Source organism: Sabethes cyaneus, chromosome 3 (assembly GCF_943734655.1).
Source record: "Sabethes cyaneus chromosome 3, idSabCyanKW18_F2, whole genome shotgun sequence".
NCBI classification, from domain to species: domain Eukaryota; kingdom Metazoa; phylum Arthropoda; class Insecta; order Diptera; family Culicidae; genus Sabethes; species Sabethes cyaneus.
The window spans coordinates 34,505,389-34,527,754 of NC_071355.1; the positions used below are offsets into that span (position 1 = coordinate 34,505,389).

At 36.8% G+C, this 22,366-nt stretch overlaps 1 protein-coding gene across 3 annotated transcripts in view; it reads left to right on the forward strand.

Annotated features, from left to right (window-relative positions):
* Positions 1-22,366, forward strand: part of LOC128741971 (high affinity copper uptake protein 1) — a 75,717-nt gene that overhangs the window by 19,361 nt on the left and 33,990 nt on the right. The window contains exon 1 of one of the 3 annotated variants that reach the window (XM_053838121.1): positions 2,705-2,818. The exons of the other annotated variants lie outside the window; for them this stretch is intronic. The gene's annotated coding sequence lies outside the window, so the exon portion shown is untranslated. Of the gene's footprint in view, positions 1-2,704; positions 2,819-22,366 lie in introns of those variants that run through there. 3 annotated transcript variants of the gene reach the window in all.

The following is a 22,366-nucleotide window of genomic DNA, read 5'->3' on the forward strand; positions in this document are numbered from 1 at the left end:
ATGGTGCTTATTACCCCAGGTACCCCTACCTATTCGGATGCTTACTGACACTGTAAGACCTATAACATTCTCGAGCAAAGATATTCCGTGTGGTTTGATAGTTGGCATCGCACCTTCTAGCCATATCCCGGATGGAGAGGCCAGAATTGGCTCTAGTTCCAGATTTCTTATAAAGTTCTTTGCTTTGGTTTTCCTTGTCACCTTTTAGAACATTAAACACTGTTGATTTAGACATTTTTAGCAATTTTGCCAACTTTGTTCCAAAACACTCTAGTTTTTCCAGTTGTTTGTGCAAGATTTTTTCACGTCGTTCGAGTTCCATTCTGTACTGTTTCGCATCGTGGTGGAATATTTTGATGAAAGCAAAATTATGTCAAATGGTTCCAGTTCCTACCACAAGGCGAGGCTGCGGTGACGCACGAAGGGCGGCCAAATTAACTTTTAGCCAAGCTTTACGGAATAAATCGAAACAACTCCATGCCGGTCAGAAACTGGAAGATTCATCGTGCTTACAATTATTTTAAACAGTTTCCAAATTATAGTGAGTTCTCCTTGTTTCTCCATTTAGCACACAACTCCTGCACTGCAACGCTGAAATTTATGCCAGTTTGACGTTTCTTGGTCTTTTGGGTCACACATTCTTGAAACTTATTCATACGCTTCGATGAATTGTAATCAAACTTCTGGTTCTCCGTCAAACTTAGGCAGATCTTTAACCGTGTGTCTCTGGCTGCGAAGTACTTATGACTCAGTGGGACAACTATAGTGCTGCTGCTTGCTTATTGGTGATTGAGAACTGGCGATACAGTTCGATGCTGTTCGGATACCAGAAATTCTCCTGTTGCTACGTTAATACCACAGCTGTCGATCACAACACTTTGGTATAGAGCGGAAGAGGCAGTAAATTGAAGGTTACTCCAGAATAACCACTACAGGAAAAATGTCATCCAGTGATGGTTATTAAACAATATTCGTGGAAAGTTAAACCAATACAAAATTAAATATAAGTATTTTAATTACATCCTTCCTTCCATACTCTTGTTGATTTAATGGTTCTATAGAAGTTGTTTATATTGGTCCGTCAATCAATGCCAATCTCCAGAAGTTACCATACTATTAAGCAAGATACTGTTACGGCGCTTGCAGTTTCGCAAACCAATCTGTTGCACAAAAGCACACGACTCCTTCACATGATTGCATATTGGTAATCAAAAGTTTAAAGTTCCCGGAAGCAAGTCTCTAAATTTAAATTATAATTAGTTCACTGTATTAAACACAACACAATATAGTTGAATACATAACATTAAAAGTTTCAAAATTTTTGTGTCAAAATCCGAATCCGAAAAATGTTTATACCGGATTGTCCCTCTCAAAAAACTCTTGCGGTCGGTCCTAATTGCTGGCGGAACGTTTGAAATCAATACATTACATTTTCCCACAACGCCTAAGTTCAAAAAGCGTCCAACCACTGGCGCTGGTTGTTAAGCCAAGCAATATATAGTAGTAAAACTTCGACGCCAAATGAATTGAAACCAATTCACAACGTGTCTGTGCGGAAACCACAACGAACGCGATGACCGCACATATTTGCCTTGGCAGTGTCAACAGCAGCGCAGCAGCGGTAGTACCTAGTAGTAGTTAAGCAGCAGCAGCAGCGGAGCAAGGACCGCACACTGATAGTGCTGCCCGTCCAGCCCACAGCGATAGCTGACCAACCGTGCTTGCACCGTGCTCTCTACACTATTTATTGCAAAGAATTCCGTTTCTAATTCGGATGTTGTCGTTGCAATGAACGATTTCGTGCCTCAATTTACCACAGCAGCCCCACATATCTAGTTAGTCCATATAAATTTTAAACGATTCTCGACCGTGATTATGTGTTCGCACATTTTTGCAGCACTTGACAGTTTTCTGTTTCAGCTCGTATCGAGGAATCGTGATACGGATGCAATCTATTCGAACTTAATTAACGAAATGTGACTGTTTTACAAATTTGTTCTGTTCTAATCGACACTAGTTTAATTTCATTTTTTGCTGGTCGATTTCTGTTAGTCTTGCGAAAATTCTGAAATTCCGTGGGACCCTGTTTTGAAAAACGGTAATTTTTTTCTATTAACTGAAAGCGTTTCGGCTTTTCACTGTTATTGCAATATAATATCCCGTCAAATCTGGCTTTAGACTAGAGCCAGAAATCTCGGTATAAATATGATGATATATTTTCGTAGAAAACATTCTGAGAAATATAGCTGGCAACATTTCCACTGCACCGAAAACCTATCATATGTCATCGGTATCGCATTTCGCCAATGCTGCGCTGAACAGTAAAAAATTTTTCAGCGGCTAATTCTCGAACTGATAAATCTTCTACAGAGGACCACACAATTTCAGAACCGAATCCGTTCTCCAGTGCAGTGCTGAACCGCAAACCGCAGCAAAAGTTTTACGTACGTAGAGGTATATATCGAATTCGTTCATGTGGCAGGGCGCTCTCCACGAGCGCATTGGCGCTTTCCCCACTGGCATTTAGGGGTTTAGTCGCAAATCTCTGGAAATGCATAAACACACACCCTCGACTGTGTTTTGCTTTTTCCTCCTGTTGCCTGCCGAACGAGCGAGTCGCGAACGGGGCGCTGGCGCTGCCTCAGTCTGCTGTTTGTTATCGGTGCTAACGGTCGCGTTATTCTCGCGAACGGCAAGGTCAAGTTCAGTTCGGTAGTTCGCGTGTGATACGGGCAAGTTGCATATTTTCGACAGCTGACGGATACCTAAGTACTTTCATAGTTTACACAATTAGTGGTTCCATCCGTAGTGGGTGAAGGTGGGTGGATCCAGTTGTTATTCTCGGGTGTGTTCATCCAAGCTTTGGATCGTTTGTTGTGTAAGAGGATACAAAATTGAATCAAAACAACATCAGTACATTTGCATTGCAACTGATACCCTGCCAGGGGTAATCTGAACTGGGTGCCATAATGACCGGAGCATATTTTACGGTGATGGAGATGTTTTAGTGGGATGAATCGAACTGAAAATAATTTATACTTCTGGATGCCATGATTAGTGTCTGATAGTAAAAGTGGAAATGTTCTCAATTGTTCTGAACACCGAGAGCCGTGAATATAAACATAACTAATAAAATTAAGGGGGCATAGTACTTTTTACACCATATTTTTTGCCTAATTTCAAATATTTTATTCTCGATAACGCGAAAAGCGAATCAATTCGGATTTTTTGCATTCCAAACATTGCACTTAATACTAATATTTACAATTTTGTTTGCATATGTGAACCTCTTTCTCTCTCCCCTACGGCTCCTTGAACATGATCGTTCGAAAAAAACATGATTTGCGGTACCATGGATTGGCGCTGGGGGTCTTATCCGAATTGAAAAATTCCAAAACGACATGAAAGTATATTAAATTATCTCGTGTTTGACCCATCCTTTTTTTAAAATTCGAACGCATAACAAAATGGCGGACATTCAATCATAAAAGTAAAGTTTAGTTTAGTAAAGTCGAAAAAATTGACTTTAAATATTTCTAAAAAATACAAAAATAGTAATATCAAAAAAAGGATGGGTCAAACACTAGATAATTTTGTTGGCAAAAAGAATCATGAGAATTGCTTGAGCCGTTCTTGAGATATTTATGGTACCGACTTTCAAAACCTGGTTTCGAGAAAAACGACGTTGAACTTTTTATTCGCCGTGTAATCGCTCCAGACATGCGCGGTACAAATAGCTGTAACTTTGTCAATTTTTGGAATTCATTGAAATGACTTGAAACACATATGGTCAAAATGTTAATCTTTCGAAATAATCAATAAAAAAAATTTCGATTTTTTTAAGTTGAAAAAGTACTATGCCCCCTTAAGAGAATGGATATGCTTCTATTGAACTAAATGTAATTACCAAATCCAACGCTTGGTGTACAGATTGACCAATTGAATTAGAAAATGAATTTAATTATTCAACTTTAGTTAATTGAAATCGTAGCAAATCGCTTCCTGTACGACGATCATTATTATGAAACCAATCAATTCGAATTTTTTTAAACCATCGTCCCAGAATTTATGAGTTTATACCCAATTTTCCTAGAAAACTCGAAGCAGAATTTTTTGATTTCCTTGTACATCGTTTATTTAAAAAAATCGAATTTCCTAAACATTTACATGCTTCAAAAACTCATACCTCAGAAACCAAAAATATGAATTTCCGCAGCAATTTTTTCACAATTTTTTATTGGATGGAGAACTTTACAGAACAGTTGATAAAATATTTTTATATTTTTATTCTATTTTTCTTAGCCAACATAATAAAAAAATATTTTGAAATCTTTTGTGATTGGGAAATTCAATCACATCAATAATTTTAAAATGTTTTCAAGCATTTTAAAGCATCTTGAGCAATTCTTGAGCAAACTAAGGCTGATTTAATTAAAAGTAGATAAGATTAAGAAAATTATTTATAATTTTTAAAAATATTAACAATGATCTGCACAAATAAAAACAGATGAATAGGTAACTCTCATTGATAACATTTTATCATAGATAATATTTGGAAATACTGTTTGAGCGAAATAATAGAAAATCTTGTCAAAGTTCCCGAACTTGTCAATAAACTAAATCAGTTTATTTCTGCGGGAAGATATTCAATAGCAAGAATGGTCAAAATGATTAGTAAAGTACAGTCACTCCACAATTGTGGATAAACCACAGTTATGGGTCAACATTGATTTAAAAACTCTGTTAAAGCAAAATTAATCATTCAACTTGATTGAAACTATTTTTTAAGTGTAATTTAATTTTTTATACACTCACTTAAACAGTGCACTATGGGCCAGATATTAAAATTTCGGGACAAAAGTATTTGCGGTTAAACGGCATGTCTCAGCTCAATGTGGTCTTTGGCAACTTTTTGAATAAAAATATGATGCATATTTTGAAGGGGTCGTCCAATACTTAAACAACAATTCAAGTAATAACTTTTTGAGTAAACTTTTTTTGACCTTTTGGTTTCAAAATATTAAAGATAAACCAATTTCAAGTATTTTTTCTGAAGATACCAAACTTCTACCTTTTACCCATTTTTAGCAATAGACCTTTGTTTATAAACGACCCCTCAAATCACATTTTTTCTTGTAATACGTTTATTTCAACAGACAGCTCAATGTGATGTTCTAGATAACATTTTGCGCATAACAGAGGAATATTTTTAATGAAGACTGTTTTGCTTTATATGCAGTAATTAATAAGATATAACTGATTTTAAGTTAAAAACCGCCTGATGAAAAATCCGAATATCTTAGCCATCTGCAAGTATCTGCAATTAGTTTGCATACCAATTTGTAGGGAATTATTAAAGCTATCTGCCCAAATGTGTATTTCAGAGAATACCTGGGAATACCATGCGGTATCGAAATCCGTTCAGCTTCGAAATCCGTACACCTAGTACAATTTGCTTGATTATATGTATTAAAAAGTCTAAATGCAAAATATTAATAATAGGCCTAGACCCGTGGTTTATTAGCATTGCGACAATGTCAAAATATAGGTAGTAGGCCATCAAATACAAGTAATAAAAATTAAAACGTTAATGCCTATCAGAGTTCCCTCTAAATTGGCTGTGTTGTTAGCAATTTGCTAAGAAAATAACTTCCAATAAAATGAAGTGTAAAGCGCACTTGAAGTGATTTTCCTATTTAAAATCCCGAAAATCAATTTGAACTAAAGGTGTTTATCGTTCTACAGCTTAATTTAATTCATTATGCACACTTAAAAAAAAGCGCCGAAGTCGGCTAAATTTTGCCGAGATTTGGACAGCCGAGCGTTCGGTAAAATTTTTTATGATGCCAAACGTTAGTAAATATCCGTAAACGTCGATTTGCAAAAACGAAATTTTACCGAACGCTCGGCTGTCCAAATCTCGGCAAAATTTAGCCGACTTCGGCGCTTTTTTTAAGTGTGTGGCATTTAAATAATATTTATTCATCATAATTAGTACTGTACGGATTTTGATTCAGTTTGACTAGTTGAATCTAAATCCGTACACCTGTGCAGTATCCTTAGTGATCCAACTCTATTCTATGTTTTGCCGAACAAAATGGAAATAACTAAAGCTAAATATATGTCGATAAACTGGAAGATGGCAATTACGATAATACATGGTGGATAATCCTTTAATAAAAGCATCGAGATAGTTTAAGTTCCGATCACTACGATAAGAGCTACTATATTGAATTGGTACTCTTGAAATACCGGAGTCTCTTCTGCAATTTTTCAGCTTTCCGTATAATTTGCAACAAAAATCAAAAAAAATGTTATATATTGTTTATAAGTGAAGTTAATTTACTCTAAAATGTTAAAAAAGTTTGTTTCTAAGCCTAATATTTTCTGAGGCATAAGGAAAAGAATGTAAGAACATTTAACACAAACAAGGTTTTGTTACAAGTGGGATGGATAGAGGCAATATTTAATCAGTACCGAACCTGATATTTTATTTTTCCGACCGAAAATGAACAATTACCCATAATTTGGCTTAAAAACAAAAAGATTGATTCCTTGCAGTGTTCCTACTGTGCGTGTGAACGACTCTTAGATGAGCAGGACTAAAATACAATGCGTCAATTATCGAGAAAGCATATTTTGTAAAGCAATTAGTCAAATAAAGAAAAACAACTTAGCCACAAACTCTAAACTCATTTCGATCAAGCTTACACGGATTTAGATTCAAAATTATGCGGACTTTGATTGATTTTTAACATGGTGTACGGATTTTGAGTTACAGGTGTACGGATTTTGAATCAGGCATAAAAAAGTGTACGGATTTTGAATCAAGAGATGCACATTTTGATCTCGTTTTTTTATAACTAGGATTAATTTTAGCTTCCTGTTATTCCAAACAACGTTAAAATGAGCATTATACTGTCAAAAGAAAACATAACGAATTGCTTATTACAATATCATAATTTTATATTGACCATTTAAAATTGTCTAGCTCTTAGGTGTACGGATTTCGATACGGCACGGTACCATGACTGGGAAAAGCTGGGAATAGCGCGGATTTTTTTTATACATTTTATAACTTAATAAATATGCGTCCTAGTATCAAACAGTCTTCACAGTAAATATGTATTTCAACATACTGAATAACTTTGTAGAACATTTGAAAGCAATAAAATAATTGTGTGCAAAGTTATTGAGTGTAATTGATTTTAAAGTGCTCTTTTTAACACATTATATTTCGCAACCGGTAAGAGATAGATGCTTTGTAACTTTTGGAGAAAAAAACTTTTTTTTAAATTAGGCCATTACAAATATTTTTAAAAAAATATGGATTTCAGGCATTTTACTTTTAAGTTTAAACATGAAAGCCAAATCTATTCTTGCTTTTAATATATACGTTGTTAATTTCCATGCAAAAATCTACGAAAAAAGACAAAAACGAAAGATAATTTTTTTGGCCGATTTTCGGAAATTCCGCTGTTTGAATTTCCATTTCTATTTCATGCTAGAAGCGTTAACTCAACTTGTACATTCATTTTATAAAAAAAAATCAGAGGGGTTGTGTACAAGACACGACCGCATATATAGGTGACGCAGGACTACGTAAGTCTCTTTGTATAGTGATAGTAGCATGTATTCATGCTTGTAATCATTCGATTCTTCATGTATACATGCTATATGTAACATATATACATGCTATACATGCGTTGTATGTAACATTTATCAAAGTAGTAACATTGCATACGTTCAATTCTCAAAAGATTGTGCAATTGAAAACAATTTAACAAAATCAAGACCGCAAACTATTGCTTTCCTGCTACCTTACTGAAATTAAAGATTGTTTTAATTATCCATGGTTTCCCACGTTGAAGTGATTTCACAAGTTCAATCGTATTTTATCAACAGCACATCTTTTCACTACACTTCTAATGAAACGGCAAGCATACGTATTCATACAGAGTCATATTGTAACCGAACACCACAGCTGTAGCACATTTTTCCAACACAGATTTCAAAATCGCCTAGGTTTAATTGTCTCGCAGTAAAGAATTTGCGATCTATTGGGACAGCGAACTTGTGTCATTTTTTCTGGCACACTTCCCTAACACAGACATCAAATTGGACTAGGTTTAATCGCGTTCGTAAGAAATCTGTTGGCACGAGGCAAAAGGTACCAGTACACTGTTTGCTTTATCGTCAAATTTTCTTCCTGTCAGAATTTGGGCAAATTTTGGTATTTGACAGACATATTTGTCTTGCCCAGTACACTGTTTGTCAAATTTGATGTCAAAAATTCGATCTGAGACGTTACCCGTGTTACAAAATCAAATAAATTTTGACATATTTTGTGGGGCCAGTACACTGTTTGCAAAACAGCATGAAATTCGTGAGATTATCAAATACATTCGGCCCGAAAATGTTTGCGCCAGCAGATTTCTGTGCAGATCAAACTGATCAAATACGCAAAAAAAAGTACGCTCGGAAAGTGAGGCTATTCATTTAACAGGAAGCTGAAAGCCATTTTAATTTTTTTAAACACGTTTTAATACAGTCATTATTATTAATTCAAAATAATAAATACAAATTACTGCGGTATGAAAAAATGCAATTTATATACACTGAAATCGCTTTTTACGCGATTTTTTACGCGACTATTTTTACGCGGTTTTGATTTACGCGGGACGTATCCTTCGCGTAAAAAGCGACTTGAGTGTAAATTCAATTTCTACATTTAGTGATGTCCGGTAATCGCTCGATTAATCGAATACAACATGGAATAATCGAATAATTTGTAATCGAATACTGCCGGCACGAGTAATTCATTAATCGAATAGTTTAAATAAGATAAAAAAATGCGAATAATCCCCATTAATCGTTCATAATCGTACGATTAATCGAATAATTTAACGAAATATTCGAATATTTATAGTCGAATACTACTAGCTAGACCGACCGACCGACCGACTAGATCGGAACCCGGACCTCAATTTTCGTTCCGATGTCGAACACTACGACTAGCACGAATACTGAACTAATCGATCAGTGCCTACTCGGTCGATTAATCGGTAATCGAATAATTAAAAATTTCGGACATCACTAATATCAATACCAATGTCAGCCGTGTCGCTTTTGTCCAATACCAATATCAGCCGAATTGACCATTTTACGAACCATAACAACATTGCTGATATTGATTTTGCTTCAGAGCTGCCATCAATACAGATATTTGTGCATGCATAAATTTGGGACCCTACCGTTTTCTCCGGAGTATTTAATTTTATCGATATAATCTTTTAAATAACATAAATAGTTTATGGACTACTTTAAAATTCAGGAACATTAGTAGAGCCAGAAATCACAGCAACTGAAATAATTGATGGGTCCCAAATTTATGTATGCACAAATATCTGTATTTGTGGCAGCTCTGTTTTGCTTTCCCGTGAGGCATCTGCGGATTGTCAAAGTACCAGCACAGCACAGGGAAAGCGCCACATCAATATCAGCAAGTCAGCATGTCGCTTTGTCACGTAAAATGCTCTTTACATAAAGGCATTACTTGGTATATAATAAGTTGGGCACCAACTTTTCAAAAGGTCGTAAGCAGATGCCAGATATATCCAACAAACATTTCTGTTGAATAACAGTTAATCAAGCGCTTATTACCCGGTAATCTATACCCCTACTATTCAAGAAAAATGAATGTTGGGTGCATGCATAAATTTGGGACATTATTTTTCCGCAGTATTTCATTTTTGCAGTCTAATTTTTGCTATAATGTACATAGTTTATGAAGTACTAGTACGTATTATAGAGATTGCTGACATTTACCGCACGCACAGTTCGCATTTGTTTGTTTTTTTTTCGCTGCGAAAAATTTTTCACGATGCACACAAACCACTGTATTAGTCACACATTAGCAATCCTGATACCGTCCGTTATTATGGCAGATGGTGTAAAAAGCTGGATAGCGCATCACTGTGCGATTACAGCGCACTACTTGCGACACACAAAACCAGAATAAAATTGAATGTCACACAGCTATCCACCTATTCGCGTGCGTAATGACGGCTACTGGATACAACTTTCGGAAAACGTTAGCATGCTTTTGGCAGCTTTATTCACGTTAAGTTAATATTTCCAGCCTTAATTGTCATTGTAGAACTTTCAAGCATACGTGAGCGGAGTTCCCAAAAGCAAATAAACATTGTCGAAAAGCGTACCCACAGTAGAATCAATATATATAGAATGCCAGTGTCGCTGTTTTGCTATAGGACTCATTGTATCATACAATCTGTATCAAGTCTGTGAATCGGGAACTTCATTGTCAATGTTGCTCATTGTTATATATCTGTTCTTTATCTGTGCGCTGGCTGGTGCTGTCTTCAGTGCGTTCTCCGCTGTGTTTTTATGCTAGTGAAATGGTAACGTTCTTTTTCTTTTCGTCCGGATGAATAGAATCCCTCACTGCGCCCTTTTACACCGATTTTTTCAGAAATTTGAAGCAAGCGAAGTTTCCAATCACATTACTTGGTAGCCATATTTGAAATTTCAAACTGATTGTCAAAGTTTGACAATGAGATTCCCCTTTTAATGAATCTCAGACGCACATACATTTGCATATATAATGTAAATACATTATCTGAACATGTGTGATGTTTACCACGCGCACTGCAGCGACACTGGCATTCTATATATATTGATTATACTGTACCCACTAGCCGCCATTAAGCGCGCGAAAAGGTGGATTACGGGTTTCAACTACAACAGCAATATTAATATTGCTATTTAAGGTGAAATTAGTCGTCATCGATTCTGCCAATTTCAAAAGCAGTTTTTTTGTTTGAAACAAAAATTCTGTTCATGAAAATATATTCGCTGTGTTCAGATTGGCAAGAAGAAGGCAGTATTTATATTTTTACAACCAGACCCCAGCTATTGGGTCAAAAAACTGCTTCCGAAATTGGGCTCTCCGACGAAAAGTTATTGACTGCTAATTTCCCGTTAAACAAATCATGTTCGAAAAACAGGTCTATTAAGTGATTTCCTCATTATTCATAATCTTTTTAACTTTTCACTATTGATTTAATAATGTCCTGATTTATTCCAGTGTCATTTCCTTTGCAAAACTTCCTTTCTGCACGATTTTTCCTGTACCAAATTCGATTTTGACAGCAGTTCAAATAATAAACATTGTGAGCTTTTTTGATAAGTTTCAAGCAAACAAACCGGCGAACAGCGCAAAATGTTACGAAAACAAATTTAATTTGATTGGCATATTACACTGTTTTACAAACCGCCAAATTTTATTGGAAAAGCTCGGCGACATTTTGAAAAATAAAATTTGTTCGAATATTTGGTTGGGTCAGTACACGGGTTTTCAAATTTATTTGATGAAATAGATCAAATATTGGATGATTCAGCAAACAGTGTACTGGTACCTAAAGTAAATTGATATATACCAGGTATATGACAATGCGAGCTGTCATATACACTTTGCACTAACACATCTACACTAGTTCTGAGATTTCGAGCATTTTGTATGGAAAATTAGTTAATTTTTTAAAAAAATCGTTGGATACGCAAGATTTGTCTATTTTTTTTCTCACAGTTTTTATGTTTATGCTTAGAACATTATTTCTAGTATGTATTTTTATGAACACAATGAAGTGCAACATTCCAAATTGCAAGCGGAAATTTTTTCGTAAAAACGGTATCAAGATGTCTCAAAGAAATGTCGTTATATCGCTTTCCTACAAGTAGTAAAACAAAAAAGATTTTTTTTAAAATACTCGAACATGATTGTTCAATAAGCAGCATGAGCAACATTGTTATCCGCCCGCGATATTTTTCGTCTGATTTCTGGTAAGCTTTTAAAGTGTTAATTATCTTCTAAGACCGTTTTGTAGCAATCTAAGATTACTTTTTATGGTTTTCTACATAGTGTTGCGACGGGTAAATTTATGATAAAAAGGTATCATCTTGGAACAGTGACTTCAACTTAAGGATTTTCAAGCAGTAGCATAAGCATCTATTCGAATAAAACTATTTTTTAAAAGAAGACATCAAAGGCAGATATTCAAGAGCATCATGCAAGCAAAATGTTGGATGGAACGTGTTTTAATTTAAGCAACCGTATACCGTATTGATCGTGAAGTATTAGAAACATTAATTCATTTTTCAATTGCACATCGAAATAGTTAGTCACCCATGTTCTCAAATTTTTTACGCATAATAAAGAAGGCTACAAGTGCAAATGACTTTAAAATATATTCCTTACATTTCATTGTAAATGTTCAAATATTTCTCTGGAATAATATAGCTGCATTCATTAATTACAATTAATTTAGTTTTAATTTTTATGCAAATTCCACCATATTTCAGAACTATTTCTTCTTCTTTCTACACACACTAATGCAACCATCGATGGTCACATACCTGGTATATATCAATTTACTTTGGGCACGAGGGGGCTTTGTCACTCTCTCTGCCGTACTTCCCAAGCAAGGACATCAAAATGGTCTAGATTGAACCGCGGTGTTAAGAAATCTTGTTGAAATGAGGAAACTTTGTCACTTGTTTTGGCTTACTTCCCAAGCACAGATATCAAATTGGTATAGGTTTAGATCATCGTATAGAATCTTCCAACCAATCACGAAGCGAGAATTCTGGTAAAACATAGGTTCATTATTTTCAATTTTTCAATAGTTCAACATCAAGAATCCATACTTTTCTTCATTTGAGTCAATTCTTAGAAGATTTTCCGATCGATTGGTGTAAGAATATCGAAAATCGATCGGAAAACCGCTGAGTTATTAGCGCTCAAAACCTTTCATTTTTCGTGACGCTCGCATTTTTCGATTTTTTGGAATGACACCCTATCTCAAAGCTTGCCGTAAGACGTAGTCCTACGTCAAAAAATTAACTCATATCCTACAAATTATTTTTTTGCCCCCCGATTTTTCAAGCCAATTTCCAAGGGGAGGGGGGGGGGGAGTGACAAAAACTTTTAATATGATTTACAATGGCCTTATTTAAAAAAACAAAAGTTTGTATCACCCTAATAGGTGAATGCATGGTCATCCTAATAGTGCAGGAAGATGCGCTATATTTCATTATTTTACTTCTCCGAAGACACACCCCTTGAAAAAATACACATTTTTCATCAGACGGTTTTTAGCCTAAAAACAGCTATATCTTATTAATTAATGCAGAAAAAGCAAAACAGACTTCTGCAAAAATATTCCTCTTTTATGTGCAAAATGTTGTCTAGAACATCACATTGAGCTGTCTGTTGAAATAAACATGTTACAAGATGAAATGTGATTTGAAGGGTCGTTTATAAAGTCTATTGCTGAAAATGGGTAAAAGGTAGAAGTTTGGTATCTTCAGAAAAAATACTTGAAATTGATTTATCTTTAATATTTTGAAACCAAAAAGGTGAAAAAAACTTTACTCAAAAAGTTATTACTTAAATTGTTGTTCAAGTAACGTTTAAATATTGGACGACCCCTTCAAAATATACATCAATTTTTTATTCAAAAAGTTGCCGAAGGCCACATTGAGTTGAGACATGCCGTTTAACCGCAAATATATTTGTCCCGAAATTTTAGTTTCTGGCACATAGTGCAGTGGTTTACTTGTTGACTTCACCATGTGTTGCTTGAGAGGTCGATTTGTTTGATAACATCTTTTGAGGTAAGATTTCATCGTGTTTTACTGACTTACGCCAAGAAAGAGCTCCATTTTCATAGGGTATTTTTTGGTTGATTGTCAACCACGAAACCCATAACAATGAAAGTTTTGACGTAGGACTACGTCTTATGGCAAGTTTTGAGATAGGGTGTCATTCCAAAAAATCGAAAAATGCGAGCGTCACGAAAAATGAAAGGTTTTGAGCGCTAATAGCTCAACGGTTTTCCCATCGATTTTCAATATTCTTAAACCAATCGATTGGAAAATCTAAGAATTTACCTAAATGAAGAAAAGTATGGATTCTTGATGTTGAACTATTGAAAAATTGAAAATAATGAACCTATGTTGTTTTAGAATTCTCGCTTCGTGATTGGTTGGAAGATTCTTTGCGATTATCTAAACCTATACCAATTTGATATCTGTGCTTGGGAAGTAAGCCAAAACAAGTGACAAAGTTTCCTCATTTCAACAAGATTTCCTAACACCGCGGTTAAACCTAGACCATTTTGATGTCCTTGCTTGGGAAGTACGCCAGAAAGAGTGATAAAGCCCCCTCGTGCCAACAGGTTTCTTACGAACGCGATTAAACGTAGTCCAATTTGATGTCTGTGTTAGGGAAGTGTGCCAGAAAAAATGACACAAGTCCGTTGTTCCAACAGATCGCAAATACTTTACTGCGAGACGATTAAACGTAGGCGAATTTGATATCTGTGTTGGAAAAATGTGCTACAGCTGTAGTGTTCGGTTATAATACGACTCTGTATGAATACGCATGCTTGCCGTTTCTTTAGAAGTGTAGTGAAAAGATGTGCTGTTGATAAAATAGGATTGAATTGGTAAAATCCCTTCAACGTGGGAAACCATGGATAATAAAAACAATCTTTAATTTCAGTAAGGTAGCAGGAAAGCGATAGTTTGTGTTCTTGATTTTGTTAAATTGTTTTCAAATGCACAATTTTTTGAGAATTGAACGTATGCAATATTTGATAAATGTTACATACAACGCATGTAGCCTGTATATATGTTGCAAATAGCATGTATACATGAAGAATCGAATGGTTACAAGCATGAATTCATGCCACCATCACTACAAAGAGACTTACGTAGTCCTGCGTCACCTATATATGCGGGCGTGTCTTGTACACAACCCCTCTGATTTTTTATATAATGTTGCTAAATATTTGAAATTTGTAGGAAACATGCTGATTTTTTTTTAACAAATCATTGACTGTGGTCATATCAGTTACTTTGCTGCAGTTACAATCCATGGTGCGCGCCATCCGGATCCGGGGGGACACTGAGAATCCGGAACCGGTTTCCATAGAAGGATATTTCTGCATCAGTAAAATATGTTAAGTCGCATATCAAAAATCATTAGCACTTCATAATATAGCGATTGTTCATTTCATGTCCATGACCATGTCATGTCTCACAGAGGCCATATGGCCCATTTTATGTCTTGGACAAATTCGTTCGAAATCCGTACCGTGCTTGGTTCAGAGAACAAAATCTCCCTGCGGCCCTGAAGTGGCCATATGACCTCTGAGAGACTATAGATGGTCCCCAATCGCTATTTCGTGAAGCGCCCATTTTTTTTTATTTGCGACATGACATATTTTACAGATGCTGAAATGCCCCTCTATGGAAACCGGTTCCGGATTTCCGGAGTCCCCCGGATCCGTCTTGAAACTGCAGCAAAATAATTGATATTGCTTTATTGCGTTTATTGGTATTCAGAGCAAAAATCTTTCGAACTTGATTTAATTGCTTCCGTTGATTCATAATATGTAACGATTTTATCCATAACTGTGACCATTTATCGCACTGATCCATAATTGTCGGTTAGACAAAGGTAGAATAACTGCTTAAATTGTGGCTTTACGATCATTATTCAACCAAAACAGATAATTATCTTGAAAGCTTATACAATTAGCTTCATATTTTTGCTATCAAAGCTAAGGTGACATTTAAGTTATTTTTTTCTTCTATAATTTAGCGTAAATTGGTAGCGTACCTACCAATGCTGCTTTTCAAATCGCAAAAAAATTGGAATTAAACCAAGACTCAAATTATTAAATAATTAGAATTAAGTCAACAAATAATTCAATTTAACGGAAAGAACTCGAATCCAATTCGAGTCACTTTTAGTGTCCCTCAAGGCTCTCGTTTGGGACCTCTTCATTTTGCTTTGTATTGATATAATTGATATAGTTGATCCGGCAAACTTCGTGTTGCCACAAATTGAGCTTAATGACGTAAATTATAAATTTCGTATATACTCAAAGTATAAGTTAAGTTTTGCACTTTTTTGAAAAGTTTATACTTTGATGAAATGGTTAGCTGACCACCGGATTTTCACAGAACATTTGAAAAATTTCACGGCAACTTGATATTGATTTTCGACCAGAGGCTAGCATGATCCTCTCAGAATTCTATGAAACTTTGTGTGTGTAAAGAATTCATAAGCCACTTTGCATATTTAGTTGTTCCAAAATTCGTCTATACTAACTTTTGCAAAAGGCTCAATTTTCTTCCTCTTTTTGACGTAGGACTACGTCTTTGTTCACTATTCTGGGACAGGATAGCACTTTGTTAAAACGAAAATAGAAATGTAACATTTGAATGAAAGATTGCAAATGCTAATAACTACTAAACTACTGATCGAAAATGAACAATTTATATGTCGTTGGATAGATAAAATGACCAGCAATTTTCTGGGGAGGGGGGGGATTAGAAATCGATTTTAAGGAGGGCGTAAGAGGGGGGGGGCTCCCAAATGAAAGACAAATTTCCTCAAAACTTGATAACTAATCAAGCAATAGGAACCAAATTTGGGATGTGGAGGTTGCAGAAGGCAGCATTTTTTTCTATGGTCTACTGAGACCCTTTCCCTTTCTAAGAGGGGGCTCCCATACAAATGAAATACAAATTTCCTCATAACTCTAGAATCTAGAACTAATCAAGCAAATGGAACCAATTTTGGCATGTGGGGGTTATTGGAGGCATGAATTTATTTTATGATGGTTTTAGGATTTAGGACTCTACAGGACTACAAATAAAACAGAAATTTTTGCGTATGAGCAATATTTTCTGCTATGTAACAAGTGATAAGCTATGAAAGTAAACTAGTAAAATCTTCTCGGTGCAAAAGACAGTAAATCGACGCCGCTAACTTACGTGCCTGTTGCAGTTGCCTTGCAGTTTTTGGTTTTTATTTTCCTTTGAGAAGGTTTTCACATAGAAGCAAATAACTGCAATATAAGCAGAACGCTCGCTGGCAATCGTGTAACAGCTTTCACATGCTTTCACATGTGTTTTCGTGGAAAAAAGTGAATCGCTACCACTAGGTTCGATAGTATCTGTTGAAAGTAGCATGTACGTGTTTGGATTTCTACTTCCACTTCTGTTATGTGCTTTAATGTTATTTGTAACCAATGGCCCTTTTTAAGACCACAAGCGAGTTTAAGTAAGATTATTGAAACATGTCATATTTAATAAAATAATCTGTGGGCCGATCATTTATTACTATTTCAACCTTTAGGATGCACACAAGTGATTTTTAAAAGAAATGTCTATGTCTCAATGGTTGCAGGCATTGTACTTATGAACGCCCGCCCACGTATTTTCAAAGCCAGCATAGCATTCAATGAAGAATTAAATCTGAATATTTCGCTCTTCTCTTTTAAACATTCACTTAAACAATGGCACTCACAGATTCTTATAAACATGCATTTGCCAGAAATGCAGTTTACATTAGTCTTTGATCTAATGATCTGATATAGTCCTACGTCACCCATTCGTACAACCCTTAGGATTGTATACCTTGTAGTTTTTAACACAAAATAAAAAAATCCCAATGGGAAACTCCTTTCCACCTAGTTTGTTTCCTAAAAAAATTAAAAAAGTGCACGAAACAGGGGATAATTCTATAAGTTTTATAACCAAGCAGTAAATTGCTGAAGTCTTTCATTACAGCATCATCAGGGTAGACTATGGTAATAAAATTTATCACACTTAAGGACTTCATCTAGTATCTTTTAGATGTGTCAGTTAGATACATACATTGTGTATTCGATGCCATATCACATCGTACAAGGGAAATTGACACAGTCGAAAACAACCCGCAAATACGTGTAGGTACATACATCGAATTACCAATGTTCTCTATGTCAGATAGCTATTTCTGGATTCCAGAAACCGTGGAATCCAGTTGGACACCATTCGGTACGTATGATTAAATAGTAGTTGCACCGAGAAAACAATGTTGCGGCGTACGGTCGGTCGGTTCCAAGTTCCAACCCAAGCAACGCCTGTCACGGTGCGGCATTGCGGATTGCCCGATCGAGACAATTGCTGCTAATTGAGTGGTGTGAAATCAGAGTGGTGCCCTGCGTTGCGTAGCGCAATTTGCACCAACGAACAAATCTGCGAAACATGAAAATTATCCTCGCCGATAGGACTGTGTAGCAGTGCATCAAATCAGTGCAGGCGTGCATGTGAGATGATAGAGTAAATAATATTCCGCTGGTTGGGGCTGATGTGACGACTGTTCGAGGTACGTGTTCGAATAACTATTCAAGATGTGTTGTATTTTCGCGCTACTGCTGGTCTCTGGAATCTGGCTTGTGTATCCGTGAATGTTGTAGGCAGGCAGACATAGTTGCTTCTTGTATTTCCTTTTGAAATGGAATGATATATTGCATACTCTACGGCGGAGTACTCTCGTGTCACAGTTTGTTCGAGGATCAGTCAAATGTCAATATATTCAATGATTATGATAACGGGTTCAATTGTTTGTTTGTGACACTGGTTCCGATTATGAAAATATTCAGACATGCATCGTTTGTTGACAGAACTCAATGAAAACTTTTTTAAATATATAATCCACCATTGTTGATGAAATTCGTCCCGGATTTCGCATAAAACCAAATTACGTGCTAAAATTAGATCTATTTTTTCTTTAGAAATACCAAACCTGCCGGTTGAAATAGCGATATTGGCACTATGACTGAATAAAACGCCAGCCTTTCGAATCAACAGGCTTACCTGGAATAAAAGCGACATCATACAGGTGACTGTTGTTGTATTGGTAGAACAACAAAACGAATGCAGTCAAGTCAGCAATAACAGCCAAACTTTCAGTGTTCTATCGACAAAACTTGTTGACCTTGATTGGAAAAGGGGATTGGACTGTACATGCATACCAGCAATCACAACCGCAGGTCGCAGTTGTAGGTACGTTTTGATTTGCTTCCGAATTTTGACTGTGTGTGCTTTCGAACGGCGAGGTTTGCTTGTGGTTTTTAGATAACCGACAGTAATTATGAACGAATCCAATCCAATGGCATAACACGGTGTAACAATTTCGTCGAAAAAAAACCAACCACAATGAAGGCGACTTTGTGTTAAAAATTATTTCATATCATTTATTCCTGCAGAGTTTTCCCTTCACAAGCGTTCTCCCATACATAATAATAATTTGAATGTGATATAACCTTCAAGTGCACATGAGAAACTTTTCTGTTCAAGGAATTCCCACTCAACCACGATTAGAGTTTGTCACGACTTTTGATGGTGTGGTTTCCAGTCGCTGCTGGGTAGGTGAGCGATGCGATCACACTTTGGATGAATAACAGCACTGAATGTCGACATAGTTATCTCGAGACGAACGGTTGTCGAATTGATATATTATTATTAGTAAACCTAATGGTCAGTAATGCGGAAAAATATAAATAATTTTTATTTCTTAAGAATATCTTTGTGTTTATTGTAGTGGATAGTTCATTGAAATTAAAGATTTCATATGCAAAAATGATTCGCAAGTGCACGTATGTCTTCCGTAAGCAAACTTGCTGTCTCACGTCCATAGAGGGCCGGTCTGAAATACTCCTCCGGAATACTCCTTGATTGAGGTGTCTTGCGGAGGGAAAAGTAGACTCGATTTCCAGCTTGAATGTCGCGTTGAATCTCCTAACTCCTGTTATTGTCGGCGGGGACCAGAGATCCCAAATATACGCATTCATCAAACACTTCCAGTTCATCGTCGTCAATAGTTCGTGGGAGGCAAACGTTGCTTTCTTTGGAGCATCTTCCTACCATATATTCGGTTTTCGACGCAATGATTTGTAACCCTATCTTCCTAGCCTCCGTTTTAGTCTGGCGTAGATTGCCTCCGCCGTCCCAAGGTTTCTAGTAATGATATCGAAATCGTCTGCGAAGGCTAGGAGTTGGTTACTCTGGCTGAGGATCGTTCCTCTCGTTTCGATGCCCGCTCGCCGGATCACATCTTCAATAGCGATATTGAATATCATACAAGACAGTCTATCCTCTTACCGCAACCCTCTGCGCGATTCGAAAGGACTCGACAGTGTCCCCGAAACGTGCACGTAGCAATCACTCGCTCCAGGGTAGCTTTGATCAGTCGCGTCAGTTTGTCCGGAAAACCGTATTCGTGCATTATCTGCCGTAGCTGTTCGCGTTCAACTGTATCGTATGCTGCTCTGAAAATATGATGTGTTAGCACATTGTACTCCATACGTTTCTGGAGAATTTGTCGGAGAGTAAAAATTTGATCACTGGTAGCACGGGCCCTAATAAAACCGCCTGATACTGCCCTACGAATTTTTTTCCATCCACCCTGCGCCGAACGAATTATGGGTCCTCTGGTACTATCAGTCCTGGGCTGCCGTTCTCCAATCCCCTCGAACACCAGCTGACCGGGCGTCTTCCTTAGCACATCCATCGGGTACGTGGTCTGCCCCGAAGTCTACGGCCTACTCCTTTGCTGAAACTAGTTTTGTCTACTCTTTCGTCGGGCATTCTGGTCACGTGCCCAACCCACCGCAGCCTACCACAAAACCCCTAGCACTCGCCTTCCGTTTAGCGTCCATGATTCTGTCCGTACAGGGCCACCGGGAAAATTAGTGGTCTGCAGAGCGCAAGTTTTGTGCGAATTTGCAAACTACAAGACTTCAGCGGGCTACGTAATCCGTAGAAAGTTCGATTCGCGGCTTACATTGTTGTCACATATCACGAGCGGTCTTAACTACTTCATATCGTTCCCCATGCAGCTCCGTTTTGGCACCAACACCGTTTGGACTCCCACCTGGTTCCCTGCCAGCAACCATGCGCTTCATTTTAACTGTGTTAATGGTAAGTCCCGATCTCGCTGTTTTCCGTTTAAAAGACCTAACAGCTCCTCCACTGCTCTACGGTAGATTCTTATTATATCGACGTCATCCGCAAAACCAAGAAGCATGTGAGATTTCGTGATGATAGTCCCGTTTCTTTCCGCGTTTGCTCTTCGTATTGCACCTTCTAAGACAATGTTGAATACTAGGTTAAATAGTGCATCCCTTTGCTTCAGTCCATCAAACGTCACAAAAGCTGCTGAATTCTCACCTGCTATTCTGACGCATGATTTTAAGCCATCCAGTGTCGCACGAATCAGCGTAGTAAGTTTTGTCGGAAAACAATGTATCTGCTACAGCTAATTTCGTTTGACTGAATCTTACGCTGCCTTAAAGTCTGCAAACAGATGATAAGTTTGCTAGTTGTACTTCTAGAACTTGTCTAATAATAACGCAGGGTAGACGTCTTTTTCGTCATGGAGTGACCCTCATGAAAACCTGCTTAGTAATCGCCGACGAAAGACGGTCCGCTAACGGTCTCAGGCTACAGAATACTGGACAGCACCCTATGGGCCGGATTGAGCAATGTAATGTCCCGATAGTTTTTACATTCGAGTCGATGTCCTTTTTTCACCCACTCCTCCAGCATTTGTTCTACCTCCCATATCCTGACAATGATCCGGTGGTTTCCAAGAAATTGACATCGTTAAAGTTGAGGAAAGAAATCAAACATTCAAGATTACTGCCTTGTGAGATTCCAGAGCAAGCAGTGAAAAATAAAAACCGTCGGTATTAACTTCTAGATGACGATCGGAGACATATGAATTAAACCATTGTAGCCACGGGCCTCCGATTCTGAGCTTATCCAATTTGGCGATTTGATGGTTCAGTTTACCGAAAGTGTAAATAAATCGTTGAAGCTTTGTATAGCATAAGATATGAGAGTTATAAGATTAGTTGCCGTTGACCGCTTAAGCTTAAAACCATCTTGATCGTCCACGATGACTGCTTGAACAATACGAATACAGGTGCATACACGACATTTCTAAATGTTCTAAATTTTTGTGAGGAAAACAACGCTAATAAAAAAGATTAAACTGATAGGTTAGGCTCTGAATATTAATTGTCATTCCGAGTTCTTTGATACTTTGAGTTTGAGGTAGAATAATGGTTATCTGACTCAATAATACCGTGACTTAGGTAATAAAGTCGATTTTCATCTTGATAAATATCAGCTACATTGGGAGCGAGTTTTTAGGCAATTTCATCAGTATCAACTGATAATTTTTCCGGACTGGCCAACAACATCTTGTTGCAGGAGATAAATAAGTGAATATCAGGAAAAAAACGTTTTGAAAATATTTTTGTCACCAATTTTTTAATGGCGAAAACTTCACGATAGCGACATTTTTATTATTTTGGTTCTTGAGTTATGCTTGGAAAACTGACGATAACGGTTTTGGGCCGTAATTCAGAAACATTTCAACAATCATGAAGTTTTCATCATTAAAAGACTAAAAATCGAACTGTAAAATATTTTCAAA